Source organism: Mesoplodon mirus, assembly GCF_964341445.2.
Source record: "Mesoplodon mirus genome assembly, chromosome: 5".
Lineage (NCBI taxonomy): Eukaryota > Metazoa > Chordata > Mammalia > Artiodactyla > Ziphiidae > Mesoplodon > Mesoplodon mirus.
Genome location: NC_138980.1, coordinates 49,392,479 through 49,414,690, shown reverse-complemented (window position 1 = coordinate 49,414,690; position 22,212 = coordinate 49,392,479).

The following is a 22,212-nucleotide window of genomic DNA, read 5'->3' as shown; positions in this document are numbered from 1 at the left end:
TTTACTTTACTTTATTTCATTTTATCTTCTTCTTTCTTCCTTTCTTTCTTTTTTTTTTTTTTTTGCCCTTTTATTCTGAGCCATTTGGAGGACAGGATCTTGGTGCTCCAGCCAGGCATCAGGGCTGTGCCACTGGGGTGGGACAGCCAAGTTCAGGACACTGGTCCACAAGAGACCTCCCAGCTCCATGTAATATCAAACGGTGAAAATCTCCCAGAGATCTCCATCTCAACACCAAGACCCAGCTCCACTCAACGACCAGCAAGCTACAGTGCTGTACATCCTATGCCAAACAACTAGCAAGACAGGAACACAACACCACCCATTAGCAGAGAGGCTGCCTAAAATCATAATAAGGCCACAGACACCCCAAAACACATCACCAGACGTGGATGTGCCCACCAGGAAGACAAGATCCGGACTCATCCACCAGAACACAGGCACTAGTCCCCTCCACCAGGAAGCCTACACAACCCACTGAACCAACCTTAGCCACTGGGGACAGACACCAAAACCAACAGGAACTATGAACCTGCAGCCTGTGAAAAGGAGACCCTAAACACAGTAAGTTAAGCAAAATGAGAAGACAGAGAAACTCACAGCAGATGAAGGAGAAAGGCAAAAATCCACCAGACCTAACAAATGAAAAGGAAATAGGCAGTCTACCTGAAAAAGTATTCAGAATAATGATAGTAAAGATGATCCAAAATCTTGGAAGTAGAATGGAGAAAATACAATAAACGTTTAACAAGGACCTAGAAGAACTAAAGATCAAACAGTGATGAACAACGCAATAAATGAAATTAAAATTCTCTAGAAGTGATCAATAGCAGAATAACTGAGGCAGAAGAATGGATAAGTGACCTGGAAGATAAAATAGTGGAAATAACTACTGCAGAGCAGTTATAATAAAGAAAAAAGAATGAAAAGAATTGAGGACAGTCTCAGAGACCTCTGCGAAAACATTAAATGCACCAACATTCGAATTATTTGGGGTCCCAGAAGAAGACGAGAAAAAGAAAGGGACTGAGAAAATATTTGAAGAGATTATAGTTGAAAACTTCCCTAATATGGGAAAGGAAATAGTTAATCATGTCCGGGAAGCACAAGGAGTCCCATACAGGATAAATCCAAGGAGAAACACACCAAAACACATATTAATCAAACTACCAAAAACTAAATACAAACAGAACAAATTAAAAGCAGCAAGGGAAAAACAACAAATAACACATAAGGGAATCCCCATAAGGTTAACAGCTAATCTTTCAGTAGAAACTCTGCAAGCCAGAATGGAGTGGCAGGACATATTTAAAGTGATGAAGGAGAAAAACCTACAACAAAGATTACTCTCCCCAGCAAGGATCTCATTCAGATTTGATGGAGAAATTAAAATCTTTACAGAAAAGCAAAAGTTAAGAGAATTCAGCACCACCAAACCAGCTTTACAACAAATACTAAAGGAACTTCTCTAGGCAGGAAACACAAGAGAAGGAAAAGACCTACAATAATAAACCCAAAACAGTTAAGAAAATGGTAATAGGAACACACATATTGATAATTACCTTAAATGTAAATGGATTAAATGCTCCCACCAAAAGACACAGATTGGCTGAATGGATACCAAAACAAGACCCATATATATGCTGTCTACAAGAGACCCACTTCAGACCTAGGGACACACACAAACTGAAAGTGAGGGGATGGAAAAAGATATTCCATGCAAATGGAATCAAGAGAAAGCTGGAGTAGCAATTCTCATTTCAGACAAAATAGACTTTAAAGCAAAGACTATTACAAGAAACAAAGAAAGACACCACATAATGATCAAGGGATCAATCCAAGAAGAAGATATACAATTGTAAATATTTATGCACCCAACATAGGAGCACATCAATACATAAGGCAAATGCTAACAGCCATAAAAGGGGAAATTGACAATAACACAATCATAGTAGGGGACTTTAACACCCCACTTTCACCCATGGACACATCATCGAAAATGAAAATAAACAAGGAAACACAAGCTTTAAATGATACATTAAACAAGATGGACTTAATTGATATTTATAGGACATTCCATCCAAAAACAACAGAATACACATTCTTTTCAAGTGCTCATGGAACATTCTCCAGGATAGATCATATCCTGGGTCACAAATCAAGCCTTGGTAAATTTAAGAAAATTCAAATCGTATCAAGTATCTTTTCCAACCACAGTGCTATCAGACTAGATAAAAATTACAGGAAAAAATCTGTAAGAAATACAAACACATGGAGGCTAAACAACACACTACTTAATAACCAAGAGATCACTGAAGAAGTCAAAGAGGAAATCAAAAAATACCTAGAAACAAATGACAATGAAAACACGATGACCCAAAACCTACTGGATGCAGCAAAAGCAGTTCTAAGAGGGAAGTTTAGAGCAATACAATCCTACATCAAGAAACAAGAAACATCTCAAATAAACAACCTAACCTTGCACCTAAAGCAATTAGAGAAAGAAGAACAAAAAACCCCCAAAGTTAGCAGAAGGAAAGAAATCATAAATCTCAGATCAAAAATAAATGAAAAAGAATTGAAGGAAACGATAGCAAAGATCAATAAAACTAAAAGCTGGTTCTTTGAGAAGATAAACAAAATTGATAAACCATTAGCCAGACTTATCAAGGAAAAAAGGGAGAAGACCCAAATCAATAGAATTAGAAATGAAAAAGGAGAAGTAGCAACTGACACTGCAGAAATACAAAGGATCATGAGAGATTACTACAAGCAACTATATGCCAATAAAATGGACAACCTGGAAGAAATGGACAAATTCTTAGAAAAGCACAACCTTCCAAGACTGAACCAGGAAGAAATAGAAAATATAAACAGACCAATCACAAGCACTGAAATTGAGACTGTGATTAAAAATCTTCCAACAAACAAAAGCCCAGGACCAGATGGCTTCACAGGCAAATTCTATCAAACGTTTAGAGAAGAGCTAACACCTATCCTTCTCAAAATCTTCCAAAATATAGCAGAGGGAGGAACACTCACAAACTCATTCTACGAGGCCACAATCACTCTGATACCAAAACCAGAAAAAGATGTCACAAAGAAAGAAAACTACAGGCCAATATCACTGATGAACATAGATGCAAAAATCCTCAACAAAATACTAGCAAACAGAATCCAACAACACATTAAAAGGATCATACACCATGATCAAGTGGGGTTGACCCCAGGAATGCAAGGATTCTTCAATATACTAAAATCAATCAACGTGATATACCATATTAACACACCGAAGGAGAAGAACCGTATGATCATCTCAATAGATGCACAGAAAGCTTTCGACAAAATTCAACACCCATTTATGATAAAAACCCTCCAGAAAGTAGGCATAGAGGGAACTTTCTTCAACATAATAATAAAGGCCATATATGACAAACCCACAGCCAACATCATCCTCAATGGTGAAAAACTGAAGCCATTTGCACTAACATCAGGAATAAGACAAGGTTGCCCACTCTCACCACTCTTATTCAACATAGTTTTGGAAGTTTTAGCCACAGCAATCAGAGAGGAAAATGAAATAAAAGGAATCCAAATTGGAAAAGAAGAAGTAAAGCTGTCACTGTTTGCAGATGACATGATACTATACATAGAGAATCCTAAAGATGTCACCAGAAAACTACTAGAGCTAATCAATGAATTTGGTAAAGGAGCAGGAAACAAAATTAATGCACAGAAATCTCTTGCATTCCTATACACTTATGATGAAAAATCTGAAAGTGAAATTAAGAAAACACTCCCTTTACCACTGCAACAAAAAGAATAGAATATCTAGGAATAAACCTACCTAAGGAGACAAAAGACCTGTATGCAGAAATTATAAGACACTGATGAAAGAAATTAAAGATGATACAAATAGATGGAGAGATATACCACGTTCTTGGATTGGAAGAATCACCATTGTGAAAATGACTCTACTACCCAAAGCAATCTACAGATTGAATGCAATCCTTATCAGATTACCACTGGCATTTTTCACAGAACTAGAACAAAAATTTCACAATTTGTATGGAAACACAAAAGACCTTGAGAAAGAAAAACAGAGCTGGAGGAATCAGGCTTCCTGACTTCAGACTATACTACAAAGCTACAGTAGTCAAGACAGTATGGTACTGGCACAAAAACAGAAAGATAGATCAATGGAACAGGATAGAAAGCCCAGAGATAAACCCATGCACATATGGTCACCTTATCTTTGATAAAGGAGGCAAGAATATACAGTGAAGAAAAGACAGTCTCTTCAGCTGGATAGTTACATGTAAAAGAATGAAATTAGAACACTCCATAACACCATACACAAAAATAAAGTCAAAATGGATTAAAGACCTAAATGTAAGGCCAGACACCATCAAACTCTTAGAGAAAAACATAGGCAGAATGCTCTATGATATAAATCACGGCAAGATCCTTTTGACCCACCTACTAGAGAAATGGAAATAAAAACAAAAATAAACAAATGGGACCTAATGAAACTTCAAAGCTTTTGCACATCAAAGGACACCATAAGCAAGACGAAAAGACAACCCTCAGAATGGGAGAAAATATTTGCAAATGAAGCAACTGACAAAGGATTAATCTCCAAAATTTACAAGCAGCTCATGCAGCTCAATATCAAAAAAAACAAACATTCCAATCCAAAAATGGGCAGAAGACCTAAACAGACATTTCTCCAAAGAAGATATACAGATTGCCAACAGACACATGAAAGAATGCTCAACATCATTAATCATTAGAGAAATGCAAGTCAAACCTACAATGAGATATCATCTGACACCAGTCAGAATGGCCATCATCAAAAAATCTAGAAACAATAAATGCTGGAAAGGGTGTGGTGAAAAGGGAACCCTCCTGCGCTGTTGGTGGGAATGTAAATTGATATAGCCACCCTGGAGAACAGTATGGAGATTCCTTAAAAAACTAAAGATAGAACTACCATACAACCCAGCAATCCCACTACTGGGCATATACCCTGAGAAAACCATAATTCAAAAAGAGTCATGTACCACAATGTTCATTGTAGCTCTATTTATAATAGCCAGGACATGGAAGCAACCTACGACAGATGAGTGGATAAAGAAGATGTGGCACATATATACAATGGAATATTACTCAGCCATAAAAAGAAATGAAATTGAGTTATTTGTAGTGAGGTGGATGGACCTAGAGACTGTCATACAGAGTGAAGTAAGTCAGAAAGAGAAAAATAAATACCATATGCTAACACATGTATATGGAATCTAAAAAAAAAAAAAGAAAATGGTCATGAAGAACCTAGGGGCAAGACGGGAATAAAGATGCAGATCTACTAGAGAATGGACTTGAGGATACGGGGAGGGTGAAGAGTAAGCTGGGACAAAGTGAGAGAGTGGCATGGACATATATACACTACCAAACATAAAATAGATAGCTAGTGGGAAGCAGCCGTATAGAACAGGGAGATCAGCTCGGTGCTTTGTGACCACCTAGAGGGGTGGGATAGGGAAGGTGGGAGGGAGGGAGATGCAAGAGAGAAGAGATATGGGCATATATGTATATGTATAGTTGTATATGTATAGCTGATTCACTTTGTTATAAAGCAGAAACTAACACACCACTGTAAAGCAATTATACTCCAATAAAGATGTTAAAAATAAAATAAAATAAAATAAATTAAATTAAATTAAAAATAGATCCTAAGACTAAGAAAAAAAGTATACCCTTCTCCTTTGGGTACAGACAGGTACTATGTGCATTTGCTATTAATAATGAAAACAAAACCCTCTGCAATAATTTTGGGCAGATCTATAAATATTTATAAGGTCTCAGGTGAATTCATACACATTTTCATGTCTTTTAATTTAAGAAGAGTTGTCATAAAGAGCACTAGACCTGGATTTCAGTCTTGGCTCTGTCATTTGCTCGTTGTTACTATGTGCAAAGCAGTTACCATCAGTTTCTTTAGCAGTTAATAGGAATGACTACTCTAGCTACTTCAGGGCAGAGTTGAGCTAATTAAATTAAATGAGGGTACGTAAAATTACCTGCCATTTTCTATTGCTAGGAAAAGTGAATTCAGGCACATTACAAATTCAGTCTTGTTCTAAAATATCTTATCTTGTAATTGCTGGAATATCAGAAATTAAGTGTGTCTGTCCTACTTGATACAAACACAACGCTAAGCCTCTGTTTTTTCACACTAGCACATAGTAACTGATTAATAGATATTAGTTTCCTGTGGGCCATGCTTCCTTCATTCCTTACCACAAGAGACTTCAGAGATTAATTAGTTCAAGCTTGTTTTAAATATGAGGAAAGCAAGGCCCAGGGAGGTGAAATGACATACTTCTTGTTTCACAGTAAATCTCTCTCAGTCTAAGTTTCCCCATCCGTTAAATAAGGGGCTTAGACTAGATAAGTCATTTTAAAACTGTGTTTTACAGCAGAGCCCAATTAGTCAGAAAAGAGATTTTCAAAAAGGGTTTCATGCTGCTAACAACAACAAAATACATTAAAGCAGCTCTTAGTTTATGAGAGTTGACAAACTGGCTGGGCCGAATCGTGATTGCAGGCCCTTTTGGGGCTAGAATATGGTCTAAATGTTAATGACTTCAGGCAGGTCACAGCTCTACAATTCACCTGGTCCCCACACCTTCCTTTTGTCTTATACCGGCCCACTTTACTCAACCAAGTTACCTGCCAAGCTCCAAAACTGTCCCCAGCTCCCTGCCATCTCTCATATTTGGGAGAAAACTTTGCTCAAATTCTTATTTCCATGCTTAGGATGTCAGTGTGGCTGCTATGAAATATAACACCAGCTTAATCAAGAGAGTTCACTTCTCTCTCACACAGCAGTGTAAGCAGTCCAGGGCCATGTGGCAGCTCCATGGTGTCTGCGTACAATATCCTTCCTGTCTTAACCTGCCAACCTCAACCTGCCATTAGGCATCCACGAGCCCAGATAAAGCTCAGGACTCCTAAACAAGGAATGAAAGAATGGTGACTGGGAGACAGTTGTTGGTTTATGCCACATCTTCCCTATTAAAGTTTAAACTCTGAGGGCAGAGACTATGAGATAAGCATCTTCACACACCCTACATGATGGCCAGTTATATGCAAAATCTGTGCAAGTAGCAGCAGAACAGTCATTCATTATAGGAAGGTCTTTATAGGAAGGTCTAAGCCAACAGTTAAGGCATAAGGGCAGTAGCACAGTGATGACATTAGCAGTCCCTGGGGGAGGAAAGTAGGCCCGGTGGAACAGTGATGCCTTGGAACAGTGGAACTGCAATACAGTCAATAATATCCCTGTTGGGGGAGGAGCCCAGCATGTTAGAACCTCAAGACGCAAATTCCTGAGCAAATACAGAAAAAACTAGATGCCCTTCATGGAGAATTAACTTTCAGCAGGGAAGCAGTAGGGGACCATGTCTCATAAAAGCTCTTAACTTTCACGGTAGCTCTAGGGTCAGCAGGTTAAAAGACTATCTTTGGCCAGGTTTTAGTGTTTATGTTTCTTACAAATTGTCGTTTCATTAGGCTTTTAGAGCCTTTACTTTGAAGTCAGAAAATGATGCAAGAAAGCTGAGTCATTGATTTATTACGAAAACGTCTCCCCGGGCTTCCCTGGTGGCGCAGTGGTTGAGAATCTGCCTGCTAATGCAGGGGACACGGGTTCGAGCCCTGGTCTAGGAGGATCCCATATGCCGCGGAGCAATTAGGCCCGTGAGCCATGGCCGCTGAGCCTGTGCGTCCGGAGCCTGTGCTCCGCAACGGAGAAGCAACTATAGTGAGAGGCCCGCGCACGGCGATGAAGAGTGGCCCCCGCTTGCCACAGCTAGAGAAAGCCCTCGCACAGAAACGAAGACCCAACACAGCAAAAATAAATAAATTAATTAATAAACTCCTAAAAAAAACAAAAACAAAAACAAAAAAATGTCTCCCCTTGCTGCAGAGCTACTCGTAACTTGCCCTGTAGGATACTTCCCTTTAATGCCTTGGCTTTGTCCTTCCTCCATTGGTTTTGCTGAAGACAGGATCCGTTTAGCCCCCATGGTAACACACAGCCTTGTGTGTAATGGTAACTTTATTGGCCCCAGCTTTGAAATTGGTTATAGCAGCCCTTATCAGCAAATTAGGACTTATACAGCAGACAAGCAAAGTGACTGAGAAACCCATAAAAAGCCAAAGAAAGAAAGCTGGATAAAGTTAAAACAAATTTCATCTCTAAGTCTCCATTGATCTCCACAGTAAATACTAAAAACTAACATGTTTATTGGCCTTCATTCGATTGTAAGTCATTATTACTGCACTGTTCTCACATCTCCTAGTACTTTCTTAGTTGGGACCTTCTAGTAAAACACTCAAAATGGGCATTTTTAAAGATAAAGAGGTACATCCATTCAGATTCCAAACTCATAAACTTGTGGGTTTTCCAGGGCTCACTTGGAATTATATCATACACATAAACAATGAGAGTCCTAAAAACCAGACTTTGGTTTTATAAAATATGCATTTAAATTTTGTTCAGTAATGAAAATAGGCATCTCTAAACTAAGACAGACAGGTTATATAGAATGCTCTTCCAGGAGAAAACAGTCTAAGCACAACTAGTGAGATAAGCACAAAGGCTCACTCCTATAACATGCTCATATATTAAACTGCATTTCTATACCTAGCAGCAACAAGAAGGTTGAAGTAATTAAAATCACCTATTCTGAAAAAAGAGAACCCTTGTGATCATGATTTTTAATCATCAAACACTGTAAAATTCATTTGCTGGAAAACAGTTTTCACCTACTGTATGTAACCCTAAAGGTCTGAATTTAGGAACTATCAGAAAAAGCTACAGGGAGAAATAAGAACAAATGAGAACTTTATTACTAAAAAAAAAAGTAACCAATTTTGGAATTGATATTCACTGGAGGTATTCAAACATAAGACACTGAGATACTTCAGTGGTCCCTCAAACATGAGCAGCTAAAATAGATAAGTAATTTCAAGCTTGTTTTGTATGTTTTAGCAGTAAAAGTCTTCATTGAAAATAAAATATTAATTTCTGGGTTTCCTAAAGAAATTATGACAACTACAGAAATCAGAATCTTTCCACCCATCTTCTGAAAACCATTCCAACAGACAGAACACAAATGAAAATCCATGGTTTTTTACTAGGAAACAGATAATGCTTTCAACTACAAGTTATGTGTATCTAGGGAAATAAACATTTTGAAGTCATCAGTGCCAAGTTGGAGCCCACGTCAGAGCAGAGTCACAAAAGACCATGGGGAAAAGAAGAGTGCGCAGTGGGATACTAACATTGGGGGAACACAGACAAAACTGCTTCTGTAGAAAGAGAACCCCACCCTGAGTGGCCACATTCTTAAAACGAACTGAGACCTGGTGTATCAGAGCAATGGCTACCGGAAAATAGAAAGGAATTGGTCTGAAGTTGCTCAAGAACACAGATGGCAGATCTAGAAGCCAATGCTTGTGTGTGTGTGTGTGTGTGTGTGTATGGAGAGTGGGGGACGAGATGACTTAGTAGGTAAGGAAAAATGAAATAGGGTAAAATGAATTAGAGAGAAAATGTTAGGCACAGAAGAGAACTAAAGACCAAAAAAAAAAACCATAACTGGAGTCTTTGAAGACAAAAAACAATTTTAAATGTAAAATAGAACTAATCACCATCCAAACAAAAAAATGAGGTAGCTTTAGCAAAGGACAAATGGTCTTTTAATTTACATATGAACAGAAAAACTCATCAGAATAGAGAGCCCATAAATAAATCCACACACATGTGGTCAAATAATTTATAACAAAGGAGCCAAGGATATACAGCCCTCCCTTGGTATCCATGGAGGATTGATTCCAGGACCTGCCACGGATACCAAAATCCGCGTACAATCAGGTCCCATAGTTGGCAGTCCATATCAACGAATTCCACATCCTTGGATTCAACCAACCACAGAACATATGTTAAGCTTGCCGGTTGGTTGAATCCATGGATGCAGAACCTGTGGATACAGAGAGCCAACTGCATATTTATTGAAAAAAAATCCACATATACGTGGACCCACGCAGTTCAAAAACCCTTGTTGTTCAAGGGCCAACTGTACAATGGGAAAAGGACAGTCTCTTCAATAAATGGTGATGGGAAAAACTGGACAGCCACGTGCAAAAGAATCAAACTGAACCACTATCTTATCTCATACACAAACATTAACTCAAAATGGATTAAAGGATTGAATTTAAAACCTGAAACCATAACACTCCTACAAGAAAACATAGGTGTTAAGCTCCTTGTCATTAGTCTAGATGAAGATATTTTTGGATCCTACACCAAAAGCAAAGGCAACAACAACAAATAAAGTGGGATTACATCAAACTAAAAAGCTTCTGTGCAACAAAGGAAACTATCAACAAAATGAAAAGGCAACCTACTGAGAGAAAATATTTGCAAATCATCTATCTGGCTAAGGGGTTAATATCCAAAATATATGAACAACTCATACAACTCAACAGCAAAAAACAAACAAACAAAAATCCAATTAAAAAATAGCCAAATGTAGGGCCTCCCTGGTGGCACAGTGGTTGAGAGTCTGTCTGCTAGTACAGGGGACACGGGTTCGAGCCCTGGTCTGGGAAGACCCCACAGGCCACGGAACAACTAGGCCCGTGAGCCACAACTACTGAGACTGCACGTCTGGAGCCTGTGCTCCGCAACAAGAGAGGCCGCGATAGTGAGAGGCCCGCGCACTGCAATGAAGAGTGGCCCCCGCTTGCCACAACTAGAGAAAGCCCTCGCACAGAAACGAAGACCCAACACAGTCAAAAATAAGTAAATAAATTTAAAAAATAGCCAACTGTATATTTATTGAAAAAGATCTACATATATGTGGACCCACGCAGTTGAAAAACCCTTATTGTTCAAGGGCCAACTGTACAATGGGAAAAGGACAGTCTCTTCAATAAATGGTGTTGGAGAAGACTGCACAGCCACAGGCAGATGGCAGTTTTCCGCCTTATTTTTATAAATGCAAATATAGACCTAAACTTAAAACCAACAAGTTTTTTTCTGGAACCACACAGTTGATTTTGGTTTTAAAATTCATATGGAAAAAATCATGCAAAATTAGCCTTTTTAAAACTTGGGGGGAAAAGGAAAAGTGGGGACTAGCCCTCCCAGACATGACTAGAGCCTCACTTAATAACCTTGATTGTGGCCTGAAAGAGACCCTGAAGCAGAAGATTCAGTTAAGTCTTGCCCAGATTTCCTGACCCACAGGAACTGTGAGATAATAAAATTTGGTCTAAGCCACTAAGTTTTAGGGCAGTGTGTTAAAGAGCAATAGATAATGAATAAATAAAGATAATTCTGATTCTTATTTGGATCTAGGAAAAAAAAACACAGGTACAGGGCTTCCCTGGTGGCGTAGTGGTTAAGAATCCGCCTGGCAATGCAGAGGACACGGGTTCGAGCCCTGGTCCAGGAAGATCCCACATGCCGCGGAACAACTAAGCCTGTGTGCCACAACTACTGAGCCTGTGCTCTAGAGCCCACAAGCCACAACTACTGAGCCCTCATGCCACAACTACTGAAGCCCACATGCCTAACGCCCATGCTCCGCAACAAGAGAATCCACCACAATGAGAAACCCACACACCGCAATGAAGAGTAGCCCCCGCTCGCTGCAACTAAAGAAAGCCCGTGCACCAAAAGACCCAACACAGCCATATGTAAATTAATTAATTAATTAATTTAAAAAAATGAAGTTCCCTTTAAAAAAAAACACACAGGTACAAAAGACATTACTGGGACAATGAGATAAATTTGAATTTGAATATGTAATACTGATATGAAATTTCTTTGACGTAATAGTAATATCATGGGACTCTACGAAAATGAGAGTTCTTAGGAAATGTGCTAAAGTATTTAGGGATAAAACGGCATGTTATCTGCCATTCACTTTCAAGCAGTTCAACACAAACATAGTAAAATATACCCATAAACAAGTGTATGTCTGAGCGTGTGTATATGGCAAGTAAGAAAGAAAGTATTATGTACATTTTGTCAATGTACATGAAAGGTATGTGATGGTCTTTGTATTAATCTACATAAATTAAACTATTATATAACTTTTAAATTCCATTGTATAAATTAAAATTGTCATCTCTTCTGTAGGTTTTTAATTCTTCAAACTAAAAGGTTACATATCTAAGATGATATTGCTGGAATTCCCAGTATATAAGTAGAATTGTTAAAAATGACTCCATGGTGAGGGAGGGAGGTACAGTGACTAATTCCAGAGCCCTGTCAACTCAGCCCTCAGCCTTCAGAGTGGCCAGAAGACACTCTGGGAATAAGGCCTCATGAGGAACACGGTTAGAAGGCCACTAAGATAAATCAACTTGGAGGTCTTATCTTATCCTGAGAACTTACAGCTTTGTGCTTTTTTTTTTCTTTGCGGTACGCAGGCCTCTCACTGTCGTGGCCTCTCCCATTGCGGAGCACAGGCTCCGGACGTGCAGGCCCAGCGGCCACGGCCCACCGGCCCAGCTGCTCCATGGCATGTGGGATCCTCCTGGACCGGGGCACGAACCCATGTCCCCTGCATCGGCAGGAGGTCTCTCAACCACTGCGCCACCAGGGAAGCATTATGCTTTATGCTTCTTGATTCATTGTAAAATTTGATCATGCGTCAATTGTTTTGCTTTCAACCATTTGAAATCCCGCACCTTCCAGGAGAAGTTACTACAGAGCTAATTGTTTTGAACTAAAATAAAGCTCCCCTACCGCTAATTTTATTTCATTTAGAGAGTGCATAGGAAATCACCTGAGAATCTGGTTAAAATGCAGATTCGGATTCATCAGGTCTGAAGTGGGGCTTAAGAGTTTGAATTTCTCAGAAGCTCCCAGGGGATGCTGTTACTGCTGATGCAAGCAGAGCATTTCGAGTTGCCAGGCCTTAGGGCAACTTCCCAGCAAGCTGTAATTTAACGTGAACTTCAACTCTCAGTCATTCCAGTACTAGTAAAACTTACCTGTGGATTTACTTTCTCAAGAAAACAAAAATATATATAGATAGAGGTTTTCTATAACAAACTTACTATTGCAAAAGAAAAAAATAGTAACACTCTTAATGTCCAGCAACAGGAGAATGGCTAAATTATGGTTTATCTATATAAGGCAATGCCTGTAACCTTTTTAAAAACTGTCTACCCTATGACCCAGAAATTCCAATTCTAAGTATTTTCACAACAGAAATGAAATAGGTCCACAAAAGATCTATACAAGTATGTTCAGAGAAGTTTCACTCGTAAGTGCCAAAAACTGTAATAGTCCAGGAGCCTATGAAGGGGAAAATGGAAGAACAAACTGTGGTATATTCATACAATGTACTACTATTCAGCAATTTAAAAAACAAAACAAAACATACTAGAGCTTTCTTCAACAACACGGACGAATCTCAAAAACATCATACTGAGTTGAAAGAAGCCTTACACCAAAGAGTACATACTTTCTGGGGTTGTCATAATTTTCTATTTCTTGATAGGGATTTGAGTTAACAAAAGTGAACGAATCAAAACTCATCATAGATTACACTTAGGATTTTTGAATTTCATTATGTAAGACTTACCTCCAAACAGGAAAAATGTAAGCAAATACTGAACTCTAGTTAATGATATGCATAAGAAGTATTTAAGGGAAAGTGGATCCGTGTCTACCACTTACTTTAAATGCATCAAAAAATAAAATGAATTGAGAGACAGAGGGATAGATACGTGACAATGCAAATATAGTAAAATGTTCACGGTGGAACCTATGTAATAGGTAAAATTTCTTTAACCTTTCTGCACGTTTAAATTTTTTTCATATTGAACTGTTGGGGAAAGTGAGGTCGATGTGTGTGTTGGCATGGAAAGGTCAGCAAGCAATATAACGATATTGCTAAAAACGATATAATGTGCAGAAAAATAAGTTACAGATAGACCCACATGAACGTATGTGAGATTTCTGGCGGGATAGACAGGAAACTAACATGCTGTTACGTGTGAAGCGTAGGAAAAGGTGTTGGTAGTAGAGATAGGGAGACTTTCACTTTCTGAAAGGGAGAAAAGTGAAAGTTAAGAAATGTAATACTGTCAAAAATAAAATTACAGAAGCAGAGGAAGTAATGACCCAAAGCAGCCAAAAGTGAGGTCAGTGTTGTATGTAACGATATGCGTGTTGGAACACAAAACTAGTGTGCATGTCTGCTCTGGCCTTTACACCTCGAACAGAAACATGAAACACTTCCCTTGATCCTGCCGCTCTGTGCAGTCAACTTCTATGATACTGAGAAGAATCTGCCTAATATTTTAAATTAAAATCAATATTCTACTAGTTGCTGGGATGTAATAATGAAATCAATTTAGACTCTTTTCTCATTATACTTCTGAATACTGACTATTCAGAAACCTAAATATGTTGGGATGTGATTTACAGTGCTGGTGACAGCTTTGGGATGTCTGTCCAGTCAGTGGCTCCCTCTGAAGGCTTCTCACAGGGGTGTAATTCTAGGTGCATACTTCTTCCACTTGACGTCAAACCTCTAGCCATGGCTAACCAGACTTCGGATGAATACCTGGACCCAAGTTGGTCTAATCAGATCTCTCTCTCTCCTGAGTTCAGAATTGGATTAAAATCTATTCATTAATTTTTTCTAGTGCTACGCACGTAAGCTCAGGAACTATGGAGATGCTAATTTCCACCAAGCACAACTGAGAAGCATAGAAAGCTGGTTGGCCAAAAGAGAGCGCATGGGGGTTGTGCAGAGAGAAGTGAGGGCAAAAGTCAATGAAGCCCAGACAGCTAGAAAGAACAGCTACCCGGTTTCTATTCACACCCCTGCACTTCTGTTCCTGGTACCTTGTAGAGCACACTTGTGGGTCACTGTCCCTAGGTTCCATGAGAACTCTGAAGCTGTCCAAAACGCTTCTTATTTTCTTAAACCAAGGTGAAGAATTTCTCTTCCAGCTTGAAAAGCCATAACTAAGGCAATTATCATAGAAGAAGGTGCCAAGGGCATTTCAAGAAGCCAGAGGAGATCCCATCTGAGGCTCTGAGAATTCAGGGAACTTCATACTACATAGGAAGTCATCTGGGACCAAGCTGCATGGGCCTCGAGGCTCTAAACCTTGAGATTGCCTGTTCTGTGACTCCCCTTGTCCATCTCATCCAGATGGAGGTCCAGAGGCAGAATGTGGCCTGGACATGCTAAAGTCTTTATCAATCATCACTCCTAAATTAATTTTCAACCTTGTTTTGCAAACACAGCCTTAAGATAATCTCTTAACCACCAGTTACAAGTAAATTTTCGCCTCAAATCCTTCCTATGTAGAAGTTCCCATGAAAGTAGACATTCTGGGTTATTAAAAAGCAATCTCAAAGTATTATTCAGGAAACTTGCTCTTCCTTTCTCATCTTCCTATAATGTACCAGTGGAAAAATAATGACTTGCTATAGGTTCAGACAAGTAGAGACTTAGGGTTTTGTGATGTGAGGTTACCATGCATTATAAAAAACATGCCAGGGACTTCCCTGGTGGTGCAGTGGATAGGACTCTGCACTCCCAATGCAGGGGGCCCGGGTTTGATCTCTGGTAAGGGAGCTAGATCCCACATGCGTGCCGCAACTAGGAGTTCGCATGCCACAACTAAGGAGCTGGTGAGCCAGAACTAAGGAGCCCTGGAACTGCAACTAAGGAGCCCATCTGCCGCAACTGAGACCTGGTGCAACCAAATAATAAATAAAAATAAAGAGAGAAAGAAAGAAAGAAAGAAAAACATGCCAGTTTCCTCATGTGTTGTTTTGCACATGGGTGTAGGAAAACTGAGAGCTGGCTACCACTTGCTGGCTTTTCAGCTCCTGGTAGGGTCATGGCTCTCTGTGCTGTCTAGTCCAGCAGTCCTTCTTATCTGGAAATAACAACATCTCTTTGACAGATACAAACACCCATCAGAGCAGAGTTAACCTTCTTGGGAGTCAATGTATTGGTCACACTTTCCTAAAACAGAGGAAAGCAAAAAAAGGAAATCCAGTATTTTGGTTTAAAATGAAGGAAATTCTAACCCCCTTCCATTTCAGTAACTTCTTAGTCACACACTAGCAATAAGCTGTCAAGATAAGGTGATGGCAATGTATATTTGTTCATTCCACAAATATTTAAGTGCATCAATGCCAGGCTATCTATGTGCCAAGCTCATGGGGCTCACAGGGAGGGCAGAATGGTATATGTAAGGAAGTACTGTGTTCTTTAAAGAAAAAGAACACAAGGTAAGAGTACATTTTAGGTAGGCTGGTTAGGAAAGACCTCTGTGACATGGAGCTATTTGGGCAGAAGCCAGAACACGAGAGTGCAGCTATCTGGGAAAAGAGCATTACAGGCAGAGGTAAACCATACATGCAAAGACCCAGAGGAATGACAATGCCAACAAAGTATTCTCTAAGAAGAGAAGGTAATGTCACACAGAGTGAAAACAGGCCTTGATCTGTGTAAGCAAAGCACATCATGAGTGATGAACAACTGTCCTGAGTCCTTAACACTCACCAGTCTTCATAAATCCCTTTGTTGTCTATGTGCCCTATCATTTTTCAAAGCTCCAGGGTAATTCATTATTAGAAAATAATTAATGGCTCTTGGGAAGTAAAATGTTCTTTTTTTCCCCATTTTATCCGACTCTATTTCATCTGCCAAGTCAAACACTGAATCTGTCACATAAACATATTGCTTACAGATTTGATAAGTGATGACCAGAGGCTCACAAAAAATAATAAAATAAAGAATCCTTAATGTCTTTTATTAAACTCAGACTGTCAATCAAATTTTAAATATAAACTTGGGATCAAGATTAGCCAGTACGGTAACTTTCAAACTATGCTTTTTGTAGGAAAAGACAGACAGATCAATGGAACAGAACTGAAAGTCCAAGGTAGCTCCACCATCCTAAACACACACACACACACACACACACACACACACACACACACACACAGAAATTCTTACACGTAAATAGCTTTTAAGAGCAGTGAGAAAATGTGGATTGTTCAATAAATGGTGGTGGGACAAATGGCAGGACACTGGAGGAAAAATATAAATGTATTATCACTACTTACACCAAAACGGATTCCAGTGGGTCAAAAGGTAAAAAAAGTAACATTGTGAAAGTTGTCAAAGAAAACATTGCAATTTAAAAAAATAATATTGGAGTGGGGAAAGCTAAAGCAAGATATATAACCCAAAAGCCTCAAAGATTAAGAGATATGACTACATTAAAATTTCAAAACCGTAAACAGTAAAAAGACAAATGTGTTAGGGAAATGCAATATGACAGAAAAGGTAAAAACCTCCATTCACAAAAAATTCTGACAAATCAATGTCAGAAGAATAAACTCTCTCTCACTCCCCCCAAAGTGAAAATAATATGGATAAACAAGTAGCAGGAAAAAAAATGCAAATGGCTTTTAAACATATCTGCAAATGCACATTCAAAATCAAAGAAATTTTATTTAAAACTATGAAACATCATTTTATCATATTAACAAATACTAACAAGTTTGAAAATGTAGTGTTGGTAAGGGTGTAAGAAAGAGGCTTTCCTAGGCAATTGTTGGTGCAAGTGTAAACTGGTACAATCTTCTTGGAGGACAATTTGGCTGCATTCATAACAATCTAAAATTCATATGCCCTGTAACGTAGCAATTATACTTCAAGCAATTTATCCCAATAGATATGTTCTCATACACGTGTTAAGAGAAATATCTAAGGCTGCAGTACGATTGTTAACAGTAAGAATTTGGAAACAAACATTCACCGTTGAGGAATGAGTTAAATAAAGGACAGCACCATCATATGCTGAAAAATACGGTGCAGCAATTAAAAAGATGAAGTCGACTTACACAGGCAGATAGGAGAGGACATCCAAGACATAATGGTAAGTAATGAAAGCAGGACAAAGGCATTAGATATTATATGTACATACCGCACACACGAGAAAAATGTACTAGCAAGGACTAACCCTGAAAAATATCTATCATACCCAGTGTGGCCAAAGTTCATTGGCTTTATTAGCCCATGATCATATTGCCAATGAGTAAAGAGGTGAGGACTCAAACCCAGATCTGTCAGACTCCAAAGCTCCTCCTGTTCATCATGATGCTACATGCCATTTGATGAAGCTAAAAGGACCAAAGTAGCAAGAAAACAAATGGCAAGACCTTTCCTACCTTCCACTTCCCAAACCACCAGATATAAAACTGAACAGACTCATAATAAAGGAAATAATAGAAATTTTACAAAAGAAAGCCATTTTCATTTTTAAGTCCTTGAAGGGAAAAAGCTGATACAGTAGAATGTTCACCCCTGTCTCCCCTTCCCAGGGATAATCTGAAAAGACAAGCAGAATTTGTCAACAAAAGAATCTTTCGTCACTAACATGAGTTTTAGGTACAGAGTTCATCAGGATGATCTTCTTACCTTCTGGCCATCCACAAGACCTGGTGTTCTCCTTACTAGCTTCAACTAAATTCTACCCAGTTTAAAAATTAAATAAATCCTCAGCTTGTTTGACAGTTCTGTGTGTCAAATAAACCTACTTATCTATCTCCAGATATACAAACATCATTCCAACAGACTGCCAACTCGTTGGGAAGGAGGGAAAGTTCCTTAGATGAATTCTGAAATTTGCAGCCCTAGAACCTGGCAAAACTGCATTCTAGCCCTTGAGTTAAGTTTTTCTATGCCAAACCAATCACAGTAGCTACCCAGCCCTCAAGAATTCACTTTTCTTTGGGAGTGAATTCTAACACACAGGGGTAGGCAGAGCCCAAAGGCCATCTCTATGCCCCATGATCCTGTCACCCAGAGGAAGCAAAGTGAACAAGGGAAACTAGGGCTTTGGCTGAGCCCATCAAATTCTCTATCCCAGGAATCTGAAGTTTCGAACAAAGCGGCTGGGAGCCTGGTTTATTACTGTCAGCTAAATGGTAGTACCCTAGAGAGAAAGTCCACAAATTCTTGCTGCTGGAGTTCCCACAGCTACCCTGGTACCTACCCTCCTCAGGCTTTGACAATACTTCTTCCATCCTGCAAGGTGCTCAGTGTCCTTTCTCCTCAGGCTGTCCAGGGACAGCTTCTATTGTTTTCACCAACAATAAAACAATATGAATAATATGCCTCTGCTTGTTGCCTGGCCAATACTCACTTCCCAATTCCCTTGTTACCAGAACCCTGATGTTGTTTGCTTAAAATAATACCCAGTTAAATATGCAATCTCCTGTCCTCCCTTGCAGCTAAAGGCAGTCACATGACCCAGCCTCTGCCAACGAAACAAGCATAAGTCACTGGTGGAGCTGCCTGAGGACCTCCTTCACAGTGACTGGATGCTGGGTCATCTTTTGTCCTTCGCTCTCACTCTTTCTTGGCTGGGGTGCATATACGATGCCCAGAGATGGATCTGCCATTTTGTAACTGTGAGGTTGATAGCCACACACTAAGTATAGTAGGCCAGGAATAAAGAAGGAGCCTGTGTTCTTGAAGACATCCTTGAACAGCTGCACTAGCCCCACCTCATGACTTTCAACATAAGAAAAATAAACCCCAGTTTGTTTAAGCATTTAGGACAGGTTTCTTAAAACAAACAGCGGAACGCAATCCCAAGGGACACACCACCTGTCCTTTTGTGAAGTCTCCCGTGTGAATTCAATTCAATGCAAGTATTAGGAGAGAAACTACTTGTACAAGTTGGGGCAGGAAGGGAAATAATGGCATACGGACAGGTCCGCCCTCTTGTGGGTAAAACACGCAGATACATAACCCACCGTAATAAAAAGGAGAGTTAAATAAGTGATGAACAGAAGTGCAAACAACTGCTGTGGAAACAGAGGACAAAATGAAATCTGACTGACACGTGAGGGAAAAGATTAATAGTAGCAAAGGTGGTAACTCATCTGAGCCTTGAAAAATATATATATATATATTTTGGCTGCGTTTTTTTGGCTGTGTTTTTTTTTTTGGCTGCGTTTTTTCATTGCGCGCAGGCTTTCTCTAGCTGTGGTGAGCAGGGGGTACTCTTCGTTGCGGTGCGCAGGCTTCTCACTGCGGTGGCTTCTCTTGTTGCAGAGCACGGGCTCTAGGTGTGTGGGCTTCAGTAGTTGTGGCCCACGGGCTCAGCAGTTGTGGCTCGTGGGCTCCAGAGCACCTGCTCAGTAGTTGTGGTACACGGGCTTAGTTGCTCTGCGGCATGTGGGATCTTCCTGGACCAGAGCTCAAACCTGTGTCCCCTGCATAGGCAGGCAGATTCTTAACCACTGTGCCACCAGGGAAGCCAATAAACAGAATTTTGATAGGCAAAGAGCCTACAGGCCAGGCACAGAGCATGAACAAAGGCTTGCAGCTGTGTTAGAAAATCGAAATTAAAGAACTCCTCATCTGCTGTGATCATATAAATATTAACGATGACAGCTGTCATTTACTCAGTACTTACCCTGCGCCAGCTCTTTTGTATGCATTTTCTCAGTAAATCCTTACAGCAGGCCACAAAAAAAATAAGGTACTATTATTATTACTCCCATCTTACAGACAAAGAAATTGAAATATCAAGAAGTTAAATCATTTGTCCAGGGTAGCAGAGATCATGAATAGCAGAGATGGGATCCTGGCAGGAATCACTCTGGCTCCAGAGCCCAGCCTCTTAAGTCTCTCTGTCCAAATGCTTGACCATGTCCTTATGAAGGACATTATTAAAAGATAAGAGTGGCTACTGGCACATGGATCAAGTGGAATCCAATGGCTAACATGACTACTGAGGTTTTTTTTTTTTTTGCTTTATAACAAATTTAATCAGTTATACATATACATATGTTCCCATATCCCCTCCCTTTTGCGTCTCCCTCCCACCCTCCCTATCCCACCTCTCCAGGCGGTCACAAAGCACCAAGCTGATCTCCCTGTGCTATGCGGCTGCTTCCCACTAGCTATCTACCTTAACTACTGAGTTTTTAAAAGCATTGTATTGTCAAGAGCCTGGCCTAAAAGTAACTGACTATTTAAGACTTGAAACCACAGTAGGACCTTCAAACATCACTTGTCAAGAAAGGAGCTGAGCCAGCTCCCAAGAAAAGTATAAAATCCCTATACCCACAACACTTGTGACCCAGAAGAATATTGCAAACAGGAGAATCTCCCAAAAGGCAGAGATATGATCTGGGAAGAACAATTTACAATGGAAATATTCCCAAGGAGCAGAATGGAAACCAATGAAGGAACATCCTCCAATAACAAGCCAGAAAGTTCCAAAAATGTGAGCCCCAGGGCTTTTGAAATTCCTCCATACCAGTGACCACTGTATATCTCTAATTCTTCTCCATTCCAAATGGAAATGATAATTAAAATTATTCTGGTCCTGCCTCTTTCATCACTGTATATTGTAGACTTAGATGAAAAAGAATTTTGTTTTTAAAAAAAGTCACCAAAACATAATCAAGAAGAATTATAGTCTGTTTTCAGCAGTATTATGGATAGATTCTTGAATGCCCACCCCTTCAAAACAGCTAGATCCCACACACAGCACACTTTTAATTTCACTGCTAGACTCACAGAAAGCAAAAGTAATTCACAAAGAGGAAGTAACACATATGTGTTCCCATCCCACCCCCGTGCCCAAAAAGAGGAACTTAATTAGAACCATGAGCAGTAAGCACATAGGAATGGTATGGTTACACAGAGAGTGACGTGTTTTACACAGTCAGTGTTTCAATTGCAAGACTAGACCTTAAGTCAATAGCAAGTTGGGGGTGGAGGCTAAATCTAAATTTCACAAAATAAGCCAATGACTCTGGAATGAACTAAGGTGGTCCCAATGTTGGTAGCACTCCCAGTTTCGTATCATAAGCAAAACAATTACAAGTTCTCTCTTGAAGAAACCGTCTTCAATTTAAAATCAACCTCATATATTCTCACAACCAAACATTACCAGACACACGAGGAAAGGAACCACCATGAGCGAGAGTCAGCAGAAAGAAACAATGACAGATTTGGACTCTTCTTTCCCCAAGGACTTCAGATATTAGAATCAGATTGAGAATTTAAAATGACAGTTTATGATTTTAAAAATAAGAGGTGGAATCAGAAGACTATC